This window comes from Microcebus murinus, chromosome 8 (assembly GCF_040939455.1).
Source record: "Microcebus murinus isolate Inina chromosome 8, M.murinus_Inina_mat1.0, whole genome shotgun sequence".
NCBI lineage: Eukaryota > Metazoa > Chordata > Mammalia > Primates > Cheirogaleidae > Microcebus > Microcebus murinus.
The window spans coordinates 40,430,629-40,447,069 of NC_134111.1; the positions used below are offsets into that span (position 1 = coordinate 40,430,629).

At 38.8% G+C, this 16,441-nt stretch overlaps 1 protein-coding gene across 8 annotated transcripts in view; it reads right to left on the bottom strand.

The window, feature by feature from the left end:
- Positions 1-16,441, bottom strand: part of RBMS1 (RNA binding motif single stranded interacting protein 1) — a 214,023-nt gene that overhangs the window by 111,952 nt on the left and 85,630 nt on the right. The window lies entirely within an intron of this gene.

Below are 16,441 nucleotides of genomic sequence, written 5' to 3' on the forward strand. Positions count from 1 at the left end.
TCTCCTGCTTCTAGAGCTGCCTGCTCCCCGGCCGCGCCCTCCAGATCCTCTTTTGCATCAGCTGATCCAAGCAATTTCCCGTTTCCTGATCTGACACTTCTAACCAACCCTCCCTCAGATGTGAAAGGCTTTCATGGCTCCACTAATTGACATGTAGAGTTCAATGTCCACCTCGAGGTTAACAAGTCTACATACTTCACTGAGTACAAACAAATACAACCGGGTCTGCTGGGATGAATCCCCCTGAGAGAAGCCTTCCACAGCGGCCCCACAGTCACAAGGCAAGATCGTTCTGTGCCTACTCAGGCATGGAGTCAACTCCACATGTGCTCATTTCACAACTGTCTCCATCCTTACTTTAACTTACATGACTGTTAGTAGCTAAAATTTCAGAAAGTGGTTGCTTTGGTAAATCCAATGACCTCACTTCAGGCAAAAAGGGTCAAGTACCTCTAAGCATATTCCTGACACACAGCTGCTACCAGGCACTGACAATTTCTTGCTGAAATAATGACTGATAAGCATACCTGATTTGGCATGCTGGATGTGTTTTTGAAAAATTTTACATGAGCAAATCCATGTTTTAAACACAGTACGGAAAACAGGATTTTTAAAGAAAACCTGAGAATAAAATCAGCAAATACTGTGCCCCCAAAATATGCTTGAAATACATAAACACTATGCTACCAAGAAACAGGGGTTCCTACGTGCTCAAATATGTTAAACATCAATTTGGTAATGAGAAACATACTCAAACAAAAGGTTGAAAAACAACCCAGCAGTTAGGCAACAATTATATTTAATGAGGAATCCTTTTATAAAGAGAAATGACTAATTTAGCTGTTTTTAAATCAATGCCATCTGAAATATGTCCTCTGTATTCTGGAAAAAAAAAAAAAGGAAGAAAAGTTTACCAAAATAGTGAAGGTTGAGAATAACAAAAGTGAAGCACCTCTAATAGAATTGATGTACATCTTTAAACTCCTGCATAAGGCTTAAGAAACTTCAATTTTAATTCCCCTTCACATTCTTACAGAACTACAGCTCTAAAACAGCTTTCACAACAAACTTACAAATGGGCAGGAATACTGCAGGAACTCACTCCCATTCCCCAGAGGTAACCTGATCCCTTAATGGGGAGTGGTGCAACTCATCCTCTGCTCAACACAAAGGCATTATTGCTTTTCCACTCCACCCACACGCACCGAGTGAGATGTGGTAGATGGAAAACCATCACATCAGAATCCTGCTCTAATGTAATAATAAATAGCAGAAACTGAAGAAAAGGGAGATCGTAAAGATCATCTTCCAGGAAGAGGCGGACCTCAAATTTCAACCTGAGGAAGAGAAAGATGTGAACTAGGAGAGAGGAAAATAGTAACAGTTCTGTGGCTACTCATGATAGGCTAACAAAAGCTTGGAGGAGAGAAAGGAGAAAACAGACTTAAAGAAGCAAGCAAGGCGCTTTTAGCTGGAAAGACAGGTAGGGAAAGGGACAGCTATGATTGGAAGTGGATGCTTCCATAACCATTTGCATGTTTATAAACTATTTCTGTAGAGAAACATCTTCTATCCTGCAAATTAAAAACAACAAAAAACATTTCCTTATGCTATGTGTACAACAGGGCCACCAGGTTGTCATAGATAATGTGACCTACAGTGACTCATGTACATGGGCTTTATTTTAGGTCCACCCATGTGCCCCACTGAATGATGCCTAAATTGAATAAATGCCTAGTATGGTTGTTGGGATGAATTGTTTCCCATTCCCCCCCCCACCAAAAAAAAGAAAGACTGGAGTCCTAATTTCCAGTACCTTGGAATGTGACCTTATTAGGAGATAAAGTCTTTATAGAGGTAATCAAGTTAAAAATTAGGCCTAATCCAATATGACTGGTATCCTTATAAAAAGGGGGAAATTTGGACACAGAGACAGGCACATAGAGAGAATGTCAACTGCAGTTATGTTGCCACAAGCCAAAGAACTACCAGAAGCTGGGAGAGAAGCCTGAACAGACCCTTCCCTAGCTCCTGCAGGGGCAGCATGGCCCTGCTGACACCTTGATCTTAGAATTCTGGCTCCCATAACTGTGAGAAAATAAATTTCTGTGGTTAAGAAACATAGTTTGTGAAACTTTGTTATAGCAGCCCTAGCAAACTAAAACACAGGTGCTTCAGTAGTTTGCTTGGGTCAGGTTATTTTAATACCTTGTAAAACACAAATTTTGCCAAAATATATTTTTTGATGAAAAACATTAACACTTTGCTTCCAGGATACTATTTCTATTTTACTATAACACTCTGTCTCACCACTTCAGATTTATGGCCACGTCTTAGGGGTACAAAATAAACATAACCAAGGTGATATTGATTATATAGGTCCATGAAGGATGCCTCCTCAAACAGAACCAAACAAAATAATTATCTGGTCAAGACTGAGCTTTTAATCCGAAATCTTTTGACCAAAGCCAAATGAGACTTGAATGAGACCTATCTTCACTTGGTTTTGTTCTGTGTCTACCTATACTCATGGTGCTAATAAGTATTATAATCTGGTTGGGTTCCATTTTCTTTCAATTCCTTCTATGCAACTTTGGATGAAAAGAGTCTATAAAGAGGGATCCTAAAGATCAAGGATTGGCAAACTGCTGTCTGTAGGCCAAATACCACCTATAGCTGGCTTCTGTACTTAAAATTTTATTGGAACACAACCATGCCCATTTGTTTATGTATTGCCTATGGCTGCTTTTGAGCTACAAAGGCAATGCTGAGTAACTGTAACAGAGGCCTTATGCCTACGAAGCCTAAAATATTTACTGTTTGGCCACTCACAGAAAAACATTAGCTAATCGCAGCTATAGATAGTTTACGAAATGTATGAGCAGCAGTTTCTATGCCAACCTTCATTGATTGTTTCCCTTGATTATCAATAATCCAAATTCCACAAGTACTATTTTCCAATCCTAGTTCACACATTTGACTACAGAACAATGAAAAGAGCAAGGGCCCCTCGGAATTTGAAATACTATCATTTTTGCTTAAGTTTCTCTTAATGCTCTCTAGTTTTTCCACATCCGTTTTAAAGAACTAAAACCAAATTTAGCAATGAACTGATGCCTAGAACGTGGAAGATATCCTTCCTTTTCTTCTCTACTCTGCTTTAGTACCCTAATAAGCAGCTTAATAGAGTCAATTAAAGGGTAGAGTAACTCTTAACGTGACAACCAAGACAAAACAGCCAGCTGAGAACCTTACTTCTATCCTGGAATCAAATCAAATGCACCTAAGAAGAAAAACAGTCAAAATTCAGGTCAACTGAAGAAGACAACTGCAAATTAGATGTAGTCTTACTATGTACTACTTAAATATTTGATCCTCTTGTGGCATTAATTTCTAACATATAGTTATTTGTATACCTGTTTCATAGCCCTATTAAATTATATGGTTGAGAACAGGAACATTAATTTGTTATTCCTTTCAGGGACTAACACAGATTTGGCCCATAATGTACCCTAAAAGATAGCCTGAATGAATGATAATCCAAGCTGAATTTGCTTGAAAATGTCCAAACCACACTGGCTTTGTTACAAATAAGCTATGTGACATTAAAACATCCCCACCTTTACAAAGAGCATGGGGAACAGCTGATCTCTAGGTCCTTTTGGCATTAATATACTATACTTCTCTTGTGATAACACACGATATAATGGACATGCCTTCAGATCACTTCATCTAAAACATTAGTATCACATCGTAGGATTGATTCAGGGTAAAATTTCATGTTGCAACACCAGAAACAGTTGGTGAGGGATTCCAACAGACTTTCACCCACCTTTCTCTGGTCTATGCAACTAAAACCCTTAATAGAGATAAAAAGAAAAATTCTACAAATGAACAATTGGTATCTGAAATATGTCAATTATAACAAAGGGCAGTCAAGTGGCCATTCAGATTTTTCAAGAACACACAGCAGTGTGTTGTAGATGAGCTTTCTGCATTGTAGGGTTGTAAAGTCTTAACTGTGGTTTCTTCTATACAGGAACTTACACCTAGAAACCACAGAGTAAGTCTTGTATGCTGTAATAAGTCAGGCAGGAAGGGGCTAAAGATATGCAAATTTGTCTACCCACAGCCAATTATATGAGAAACACAAAACAAATTCAGAGGGCAAAAGAGTATTCATTAATAATTAGGACTTGTGGGTTTTCCAGATCACTGATATTTTAAACTAGATTGATTTCTCAAGTCAGTCATCTCAATTTTGTAAATGCTTTAAAAAGCAGCAAAACAGGAGGGAAAATGACCTTAAGAGAGGAGAAATTAAAAGCAAAAAAGAAATAAGAGTTAGCAGATACTAATGTATTTTGTCTGAAAATAACATGCAACTTACCGTCACTAAAGGCCTGCTCTGTTCAGAGAATGATAAAAAAAACAAACAAATAAAAAACCCCACCCTCATATGAAAACAATTCTGAAGTCCTATTAATGATTTTTTTTTTAAAAGATATACCCTTTAAAGTTCATTAGAAAAACATGTTGGTGCAAGGGTGTACCATACTTGGAAGAGCAAAGACTTTTTTTTTTTTTTTTGAGACAGGGTCTCACTCTGTCACCCAGGCTGGAATACAGTGGCCCAATCATAGCTCACTGTAACCTCAAATGCCTGGCTCAAGGGATCCACCAGTCTGAGTAGCTGGAACTACAGGCATGTGTTGCTACCATGCCTGGGTAATATTTTTTTCTGTTGTAGAGAAGGAGTCTTGCTATGTGGCCAGGCTGGTATTGAACTCCTGGCCTCGAGTAATCCTCCTGCCTCGGCCTTCCAAAGCACTGGGATTACAGGCTTGAGTCACTGGGACTGGCCAAAGAGCAAAGAAGACTTTTAAGGTAGGTGTAAGACTCTGGATTTTAACTCCTTATGGGTAAAATAAAGAGGTTGGACACCATAACTCTAAAATGCAAAAGCTTCCTTCAAACATTAATAAGTGTTCCCCAAACGGTCCCAAGAATACAGTTAGTAGATTTTATAGCACTAAGTGATCCCATGATCAAATAATTCTAGGAAAACAATGAAATACATAAAGTTGGACAAATATCTTTACTGCAGGACTTCTCAGAGATTTTTTTGCTGCTAATTTACACTGTTACTCTCCTGAACAATACTGGATAGTATATAGTGTTTCCCAAGTTTCTTTATACACTGAATATTCTCATTCCTGAAACATTTTCAACATAATAGAACTGAGTATCTTAGTAAACACAATTTGGGAAAAGCAGCTTTAAATAATAAACTTCTAAATTTAAAATCAATTGCTGAAAGAAGCATAATAGTTATCTATTTCAGAAATCTTCATAACACCTCTATAGTGTTTACATGTCATAAGGCACTTTATCTTACATTAACTTGTTTGACCCTTAACTCTGGAAAGTCAAGGGCAGACATAAGAATCATTTCCATTTTCTCAATGCAAACAGAGTTTCTCTTCCATTTTTTTTTTCCTTCATCCTTTGTATACTTTACGACTGACAGTTTCTCTTTTACGTTTTTTGATCACAAGTATTTTGTGCTAATGAATAGAATAATCACAATCTTCTTCCACTATTATAATTGCAGACTTTTCTGGACCCATCCTCCAAGATTCTCTTTTGTGTAAACTGATCTGTTACGAGACACCCCAAAGGAGGAGGAAGCATCCAGAGTACCTGTGCCAGGCAGAGTATCACATATGACTTCATCTAATCATCTCAATAATATTAACTACTATCCCTAGTTTTGCTTTGGAGGAAATTGAGACCCAGAAAGTTTAAGATATGTACTTTCAAATGATAAAGTTGCGATCCACACTCTTATCCACCCTTTTCTCTTTGAAAGCAACTTTCAAATGATTTGATGGTGCTGTTTTTTAAGTTTGGCTTGTGGTTCAGTTAAAAATAATTAACATTTTATTTTGGTTAGTGGTTCATGGTTGGTTGAAGTCTGTATGAAATATGATTTGATTTACACAATTACACTGGTAGTTACAGGGAGGTATAATTTACACAAGAGCCTCCATCTTCATAATGTATAACCGTATCATCTTATTTAATCCTCCCAACAAGTCCACAAGGTAAGGATCCTACTAGAACTACTCTACTTTCAAGATTGTAACCTCAGAATTTACTGTTCGAACCAGCCTGCTTTATGTTGAACCTCTCTCTCAGGGACTTTTCTTTTTTATCTTATCAGAACCTGCATGCCCCCTACCCTTCTGAAAGTCCCTTATCTTTCCTGATTTCACTTGTTTCTTTAGCCTTAATAAGGATGCTCTCAATTTTCACAGCACACTCATCTTACCAACGACAAACCCAACAGAAACCCATTATCCAGATTCTTTCCCTCATTCATTGCTGAAGGAGGTCAGAGTATTTTGGTGACTGAGGCCACCGAACTCCTGTGGGCCCTCACTACAGCTTAGTCAGCCTTTTACTCATCTCTGAATGCTCGCCAAATTCCCAAGAGCAATTATTTCAAATCTTTTGTCACACAAGTTAAGCTTAGAATCTCATTTTTTTTTTAACATGAACAAATTGACCTAACCTCTTTACTGAAACATAAGCTTTTAAAAAAGTTGAGCTTCACTGCTCTTCTTCCTACCATCTCTAGCATAACCCATCTTCTCCTTCCTGTATCACTGACAGGAAACTCTCTGAGGAGATTGCCTTTCCTGTAAGACTAACCCCGCCTCAATCTTTCTTAAAAGTAAGACCTATTTCCAAATATTCTTTTTTTTTAGTACCCTATTCTACCCTACAGCCATAGGCAGAGGCTGAACTAATCTCGTCTCTAAGCTGTTGCTGGAACATTTCAGTAGGGACACTCTTTCCTTTTGGCATCTGATTTTCCTAACTAAGGACACACCCTCTTCACTCATTCACTCTTTAAACTCTTTGGAATGTGCTTCCTACCACCCTGGCCTCCACCCCCCTCTTTCCTGCCCCACCACACACAGAGTACTCTATTGAAACTTGTGTTTCAAAGGCTTACAAAGACCTCCCAATGGATATTTCCAATAGCCTTTTACTAGGCTTTTGTCTTCTTTGACCTCTGGGCAACGTTTAAAGGAGCTGATCACTTCTTAAAACTTAGACCTCCTTGGCTTCTATGACACTCACTTCTATGATTCTCCCAGTATTTTGCCATTTCTTTTTCCTACTTTGCGTGAAGCTCATCCTACTCATTCCCACAACAGAATCTGTGCTCCCCAGGTATGTCCCATCCCTGTTCTTGACGCTTTCTCTCCCTGGAGTGCTTTAATCCATTCCCAATGCTCCGCCTATTAAGCCAGAGGAGTTTTTGACCTTCTTCCCCAGAGCTCTAGTTCTACATTTCTACCTGCTAGCTAGAAATTTCTGCCTGGGAGAAGGAGTGAGGAGAGTCATGTGTAATTCATATGGCTAAATTAAAATGGCCAAACCAAACTCGTCGCCTTTCCCCAGAAACTATTTTATGGTGGTGGGATGAATAAAAGCCCTCACCACTCTTACCCATCCATCCATCTGCCATATTCCTACTGAAGAGGGAGATGCTTTAACATACCCAATGCGCTCCTTATACTACAGATGTTGTGGGTGACTGTATAGTTACACATGGCATATGTTACCAAGAAAGAGATCTGCCATATAAGAATGTGAGGATCCAGGACATACATGGAAATCCATGCAGCCACGTGAGGCAGCTTCTATGCTGACTTCAAGGCAATCCCAAAGGAGCAGTAAAGAAATGTTTACAACCATCTCCTGAATCCAAACTGAGCTCTTAGAGTGTTTCTCACTAGGGGGCATGATTAGCCATTTAGGCTGGACAATTCTTCCTTATGAGAAACTGACCCGGACACTGCAGGATATTGTGCATCCCTGAAGTCTGGACACTGAGTATCAAAATTCAGCAATCCTCCCCCCCCCACACCCCACCATGTACTTTTAACATCTAAAAAAGGGTAGAAAATCCCTGTAACAAAAAGGCTGGGTTCTCCCTCATCACTGAGCCCAGAGCAAGCAAGGTTACAGTAACTTTTCATTTTCCCAATCATTTAAGACTAGAAATCTAGGACTTTCTTTCCAGTCACCAGCCAAATCTTGTCAGTTCTTCCTGCACAGTATCTGGACTCCATTACATTTAATGCCCACACTGCCACTACTCCATTTTACATTTTTATTTCAACCGAGACAATACCTTCTAAACTCAGGCTCCCCTCTCATTCATTTTATAGCAAGCTTGATCCTGCACTCCAACCTCTACCCTGGAGTCCAGCTGACCTAATGAATTTCTCACTGCTCCACTAATAAAATGCATGCTTTCTATCTTCAGATCTTTGTTGTAGTGTTCCTTCCACCTGAAATGCCAACCAACTATCCTGCCTTCCTGAGTTAGAAATGCTGGTATCATCTTCAAGTTCTCCTTTTCCCTCTCCTCCTACATGCAGTCACAAAATCTTTTGGAAGACACTGATCCCTTTGACAAATTGACAAATGCCATGAACCTCTACCCAACGTACGCAACATTTTACACACAATTTTAGGGGCTTCATGCAGTCAAATATCTACAAAATTTGGTCTCTCTTCCTGGCTATGATTTAACTGCCTTCTTTTGGGTCTTCACCATCTCTCAGCTATTTGTTTCAACAGCTAACTAACTGGTTTCCTGGCCAGCTTCTCTCCTTAGGAGCAACAGTGTATCACTGCACCACACCAGTTTACTTCTCAAGGATTTATGTCCATTTCAAAAGCCACCTACCTTTTGCTACACACTTAATAATTAGCTAACTCAATGTTTCCGAGTCTCTATGTTAAACTTTCAGTTAAACAAAAGAACTTACCCACTCTCTTAGAGTTGGTCTGAGGTATTTGGCATATAACACTAAGACTAGAAAGTAGAATCAAAGTAGCTTTTGAAATATTTGAATAGGTAAGGTTGGATTGACCATAAATGGTCCTCCAAAAAGGGATCTATAGGTAGTTGCTTCAAAGAAGAGAGAGACAAAGAGATCTTGTCTTGGAACACAGAAAGGAAATGCTAGGTGATAGGACTGATACAAGGGAAAAAAAGGAGGTAAGAATCTGAGATAATGCAAAACAATGAGGCTAACATATTTGCTCCCAACCTACAGCACCAAAACAATGAGACTGGAACAGATTTTGTAAAGTGAAGCATCAACTAGCAAAGAACCTTAACAAGGTTAGTTCTAGTGCTTACTGCTTTCTTCTAGCCTGGCCACCATCGAGGATCCCCCTCCCTCCCTCCCTTCAACACTCTCTCCTCCTCCTTTCCTCTCAAGCCTTGCTGCCTCTGCAGCACACACCTAAAACTCCCCGGACACAATGAAAACTCCCCTGGGTAACGCACTAACAACTGCTCCTACAGTGCTGACGTTGTCTGTACCGTGTACTTACAGAAGTCCTCACTGTTCCATTATGCATAAAAGACTCCTCTAAAGAAGCCACACCTTCCACTGCACTGCCCTTTCAAACAGCTAAAAACTAGAAAGGAAGTCTGCAATGAAGACAATAATAAGTATTCCTAATAAAATAAACCCAAAGGGTTCTGACGTAAGTAGGACAGTCTTGGTATGTCACATCATATACAGAAATTAAATGTAGGGGGAATTTATCTGTCTACAAAACAACTGTAAATGAAAACAAAGGTGAATGGAATAAGTGAATGGAATATTTACAATATTTAGAACAGCTGCCCTCCTGAAAGGTAATCTAGAGTATGAAATTTCACATATACAGCTACACTTCCCCTTTATTAACTCATATAAAAAAATAAGTGCCATGAAAATGTTTTGAAAAGTATAGAAGGCCTGTTTAAAATATGCATAAATAGGAAAATATTAAGTTATTAAATATAAAGTTATCTGTTATAAATAAATTATTTTCAAAAAGGTGGTGTAGGAGTCTGTAGAAAATAAAAACAATAGAAATTTATAAAGAATAGGCAAGGTCCACATCTCAAAACTCGGGCATTAGCACCTTCATGTTTGAAATTCTCAACATATATTCTTTGGGATTTCACCATAATTTTGAAACATTAAACATAAAACAGCTTTCTAGGGTTTTGTTTTTTTTTTTCACTTTGCCTTTTCCTCAATAACTAAAGGATTGAACACTCATTGCAGAGGGCAAGAGGGACAGGAAGGTTGAAAAAAAATGGTAAAGAATCATGAAAATGTCACTGGGATTCTATAACAGAGGAAACCACTTGCTAATATTTTGGCATATTTCCTTCCATTATTTAAAAAAATAGATTTGAGACTGTATTGTATATGCAATTAACAAACACAAAATAATCTTCCCTAGTTTTACATTACATTGTTTTGAAATTCCACGTGTTTAAACGAATAAAGTAGAGCCAACATAGATTTTTATTTATTAGGGTACTACTGCATAATACCGAGTTTTGTTGATGTTGCTATCATTTAATAAGTGTTAAATGACAATTTATATTGGTTATTTTCATTCAGAATTTAATTTGCTCCACTTTTCCCCCCTTATCCTAACTCCAGGAAAAGCTTTCCTCCTTCCTAACAGTGTGTTCTATTTTAAAGTTTACCAAGATTTTAGAATGTGTTAAGCAAAGCATTATGTACAGATGTGAGTTTAAAAACAAACACCCACCAAACACCTACAGATGTCGAAGGACAAAAAAAAGTTTATTTTTCTGAGTAATGCAAAGATGGCATCTTTGAAAATCAAGTATACAAACAAGACAAAGGAAAGAATTCAGGAAATAATCATGCGTATACCAGGTATCAAATCTCAGTTTTTGGCAAATTAAAAGGTAGCATTTTTCATGGATAAGAGTGATCAATGCTCTTTTTAACCTTCCTCAATCATACTACTAGCATTTAACAAAGAAGAGAAGATCGAAGGGCTTTCCTTCCCCAAAGAAAAAGCAAACTCTGCTACCAAGAGCATAATCTATGACCAACTGTTTAAAAATAAGGTGGGATCCACTTTTCCTATGTCTTTCTTGTTCTTTTTTTAAAATGTGGTTGAGAATTTCATTTTCAACCTCCAGATCCTTACCCTTTTTGAGGCTGCCCCACATTCTAAACATGGCCCATTCCTAGGAGACTGTGTCAAGGTCTCCCTGGACCACACAGAGTCTCCTAGGACCACCCGCTGTTGCTTGCTCTGTGGGGACTTTAATAATAACACCTTAGAAGGATTAACAACAACCACCCTGTGAAGTGGGCACTATTATCTTTACTTAGCGTTAACTGACGCTTAGGGAGGTTAAGTGAAAAAGCATGCAAATGGTAGAGCCAGAACTTAAGCCAGGGTCTTAATGCAGGAGGAAGCATTGAACAAATGGTTAAAGAAGGTAAAATGTGAATTTTGCATTATTATTAGGGCTTAAGGAATATGCAAAGAGGCAAAATCTTAAGTGGAAAAAGTAGGAATAGTATGTTTTATAATCAAGATTTTTTTTTTAACAACAAGTTTTAAAAAGTGAATTGGGTTCCCTAGAGACAGGGTTGCTGGATTTAGCAAATAAAAGTACACAGCATGATAAAATATTAGGGGCATACTTATACTTAAGAACTATTCATGGTTTATCTGAAATTCATATTTAACTCAATGTCTAGTGTGTTATCTGTAAAGGCCTTTATGAAACAAACAAAAAACACTAATAAATTACAGAGCTGCAATTCGCAAAGCTGAAATCTGGGACGCTGTGTGTGCCACATGTCTTTGGGAGGCCACGGAAAGGGAAGTGCAGCGAGGCTTCAGCTGTTCTCCACCGGGCTTCCTTTTCTTTTTCCTAAAAGCAGACTCGGCCCTTGATCCACACGCTTTCACCAGCTAGGCCATTCAATTTCACTGCCTCAAAACTCCAGCCCCTTCTCTACTTTATATGGACGTTGTGAAGATTAATATAACTAAGGTTGAAAGGGGCTAGCATATAAATACTTATTTATTGGCTGAGTACTTTAGAAATATATTCTCAGAAACTTGGATAAGACAGACTCTACCCCAGCCACCAAGAAAGGGTTCAAAAATCAAAGTATTACCAATATACAGTAAGCCTGGTTGACAGTAGTTGCTAAAAGGAAGGGAAAAACAAAAACTAGAAATGTGTTCAAAACCAGAAGTGAACTATGGAAAATGTAGTAAGACACCCAAAGGGGAGCCTAGCAGAAAAAGTGGGCAATCACTGATGAAGTCTACACTTTTCAAATGGCTATGCCATGAGTTGATATTTAAAACATTGTCACCTTGACTCATAAATACTACTGAATCACAAATACATAAACATAGTATATAAAATAGAGACAAGATCTTACCTATACATGCCAATGCAACTTTCTAGTACTTTCACCTAAACCTTCAATCTCTGTAACTCAGAAACATTTACTTTCTCTTAAAAAACAACAAATTGCAACTTGCTCAGACAGTGTTCATTTAAATATCTTCTACACACAACTTTAATCTTCAAACTTTAACGAAACCCAATCTACTAAACACAAATTGCTATGAGCAGAAACTGCCTGAAGAGGATTAATCAACAGCTTTGTATGTCATCCTCTAAACAAGGCCAAACACTGAATCACTGTTGAATTCCTCACGTGCAGCTATACCCAGTTAATCTTCAAGAAAGCAGTAAACTATGTAAATCTACTTAAACTGGGGAGATAAGTACTTCACTCATCAAAAGTTAGCAACATTTAACAAGTACAACTATGAGAGGGCAAGACCAATTGTAAAGAAAAAGTACACACATGCACGCGTGCACACACACTTGCATGAAAAATTTTGCATTCACTCCTCTACCCCCAAAACCCCATTGCAAACTACTAGAGTAGCATACTACTTAGCAAAAAAGGCCTTCCTACATGCCACAATTTGCAAAACCCAAAGTATATGGCATAACTGAGTCAACTACCTCAAGAAACACGAAAAGAGAAACAGCTAATAAAAAAAATTCAAGAAACATAACACAAAGGAAAAATGAAAATGTCACTTTTCTACATTTAAAGGCCTTTAAATAGAAAGTACTTTTTTTCTTTCAAAACACACTAAAATATTTTCATGGATACAAAAGTCCTGAAAATGGTTTTCATTTTGTTTAGTGGGGTGCTGTTTTCATATAATCAGACTGGATTTGCTTAACAAATATCATAAACTTCAAAGTCACGGTCAACAGTAACAGGACATACACATTTCCCCATTGAGACTTGAACCAACAACCTTTATCTAGATACTGCCTACTGGGTTTTCACTCCACTCAAAAGCTGCTCACTTTGACCTGAGCCAAGCAGGTGTGTATCTAATGTGCTCACAGGCCTGTGATGCAGGAAAATCCTGTTTATCCCAGATGATGCCAGAGATCAGTGCTCCCTGATGCCCTGGCTATACTACGTGGGGGAAGGAAGGCGATAAGCACCACCTACCTCTGCATTAACTGAAACTGGCTGACTACCATATGGTCAGCCCTCCGTATTCAGGGGTTCTGAATGTGTCTAGCCCCGTATCAAAAATATTTGGGGGCAAAAAACAATAAAAAACAATACAACAATTTTTAAATAATACAAATAAAAAACCAATACAGCACAATAACTATTTTACATAGGCATTTAATTGTATTAGATATTATAGGTAATCTAGAGATGATTTAAAGAATACAGGAGAATATGTACATAGGTTATATGCAAATATCAAATACTATGCAATTTCATGTAAGGAACTTGAGCAACTCTGGAACCTGGAACCAATTTCCCAAGGATACTAAGAGTGGACTGTATATATAAAATGTAAAAAGTTTTAAGAGTTGTACACTTATTAAGTAAAGTAATATTTTGACATCAAAGCTGCTGCAAACATCACAAACCCACCATCCATATCATCCATTTACTTCATCTTTCATCTCCTATCTCACAACCTCCTCCCACCCCCCAAAAGGTGGGAGGAATCCCTAAACTGGACTTCTGAGAGTAGAAGGGTAATGGGCAATGATGTAGATAAGCTCTACATGAGTTCCTATAGAGATGTGCATGTAAGCAGGCAGTGACAGTATGGTGATATTAAGGGCATGACTGCCAGGGTTCAAACCCTGCCTCTGCAGTTTGAGTGGTACAGACTTAGGGCAAATTATTTAATCTATGTCTCAGAGTTCTTAACTGTAAAATGGAGATACTAACATTACCTGCCTCGTACAACTGTCAAGACAACTAAATGAGTTAATACACCGAAAGCATTTAGGACAGCAACCAGCAGGCAGTGTGGTGCTCAATGATTGTTAGCTACTACTATTATGTATGTATAATACAAGTATGATTCTGATCCAGTATATTTTTAAAGGTGATTTTTTAAATGTATTTTTAAAGTGTTGCTTACATTCAATTTCCTCAGGCATAATATCTGAAACCAGCTCTAATAGCTGATTATGTATTTCTAGATTAAAATCAAACTGTATTATATACCTAAAATTTTCCAATTCTTTCATCAAAATGAACAAACTAATATGAACTGAAAGGTTCAAGCTTAACATCACAAAATCTTATAAAAAGCATTAATTAGACTTCCCATTTAGGCTAAGCCAGGATGAGATCACAAAGTCACTCATGGCAACCAGGTCCCTGAGCTGGAAGTGTGCTTTCCCAGTGAATGGCTAAGTACTAACAAAAGAAACCTTTGACTCAAATACCACTGGTACCCGGGGTCTTGTGTCTGTATAATGCCTACACATTCATTTCTTTCTTTGCCTATAGAAAAAAGAAAGTCTGTTTGTTTTTCTGATTCAGTCAGCCCTTTTAGTCTTTGAATCTAAGGAGAGCCCTGTGAAAAGAAGAGCATCTTATCAGCGTGCTCCAGACCAGCAGGCTGTCCCCCCTTCACACACAAAACCTCCAGCCCCTCACAGCAAAAGGCCTCGCCCTCAGAGCTTTTTCCCCATTTCAGAGCTAACACCCCGCCGGGTTTTGACAACAAATAAATGAATACACAAGGCCTTAACATAATTAGCCATCTTTTCAGGTAGAGTGAGGTGGGTGGGGGAGGAGGGGTTGAGAGCAGAATGTTTATTGTAAATTGGCTTCATTTATGAAGTTGATGTGTGCTGCATCGTATAGCACTTATTTTAAATGAAGCCACATGAAGTGACTTTGGAGATGCCTGCTTCTGCATCTTGACAATTTTAGCATGTACTTTGGCCAAGTGACAAATGCAGACTTTATCTTATTTTTTTTAATCAAAGGAAGAGACTTCTTCAACCAGGTTAAAGTTCCACTGACTTCCACATCATGGGCACATAGACCAGGGTGCGTTCACTGCCTTTTTAAGGGAAACTTAACATGTCACAAAACTAAAGACCAGAAAACATTTCTTTTTGACTGTGAAAATACTTCCGCTAGGACATACCCCCCCGCCCCCCCCAAAAAGAATGACTTTGAGAACAAGAACTAAACATAATCAATAACCCTGCAAACACCTCTAGGAAAGCCACCAGGCACCACTGTCATCAGTCATGATCTTAATAGAGCCACGGTCTGCATGGAAGGATACAGTTCGCTTGTATCATTATTGGGATAATAACTTAATTGATTTGTCTCGGTGGCTAAGGATGTAGAGACAAGAGATTTATTATGGAGAAAAAAAATATCTGCAATCGCGTTTTTGTTTCCTCAACAAGCATCTTGCCACTGACCTCTAAATCAGTTTAACCTTTTCTAAACAGACCTGCACATTTTTTACATAATTTAGAGCTAGGTTTTGTTATTACTGCCGCTGGAAAGGCTCTGTGAGATTTATCACAACATGGCTTCAGTAACCTTCTTTTAAAAACAAAGATGAAAAACAAAACAAAAGGCCACAACTATAAGCTCCCAGCTCCATTCTTTTTCCCAGCAGGGGATTTCGACCTAACCACTGAAGTGCCTTTGGAGTTCAATCTGTTAAAAAATGTATGAAACGGTATTAAAATAGGAAAAAGCATGTGTATGACTCAGGCTTATCCACGTATCTTCTGCAACCAGGATGTCACAGGATTTCCCTGTGCTTCTGAAAACTGAAAACCTTGAGAAAGTGACAGCAGAAGTTCCTTTCTCTCTCTCCGTCTCTCTTTAATGAGGGAGGGGGCGCGAGCGAACACACACACGCGCGCACACACACGCACACACACGCACACACACACACACACACATCTTCCGGGTTTCCTACGAATCGGGCAGGTTCTCTGAGGTTCCAAGTGAAGACTGCAAACCAGCGCTGCGACTTGTTACCGTACTCCTCCACACACAAAGGTTTCAGGAAAAACCCAAACTTGTTGCGGAGCCGGGCAGAGCCCCCGGCCCGGCGCGCTCCCCTGGCCGCCTCCCGCCCCTTCCCGTTGCCCTTCCTCCACCGTCCCACCCTGCCCGGCCCGGCCGGCGGGGGCGAGGGCAGCCCCCTGCTGAGGTCG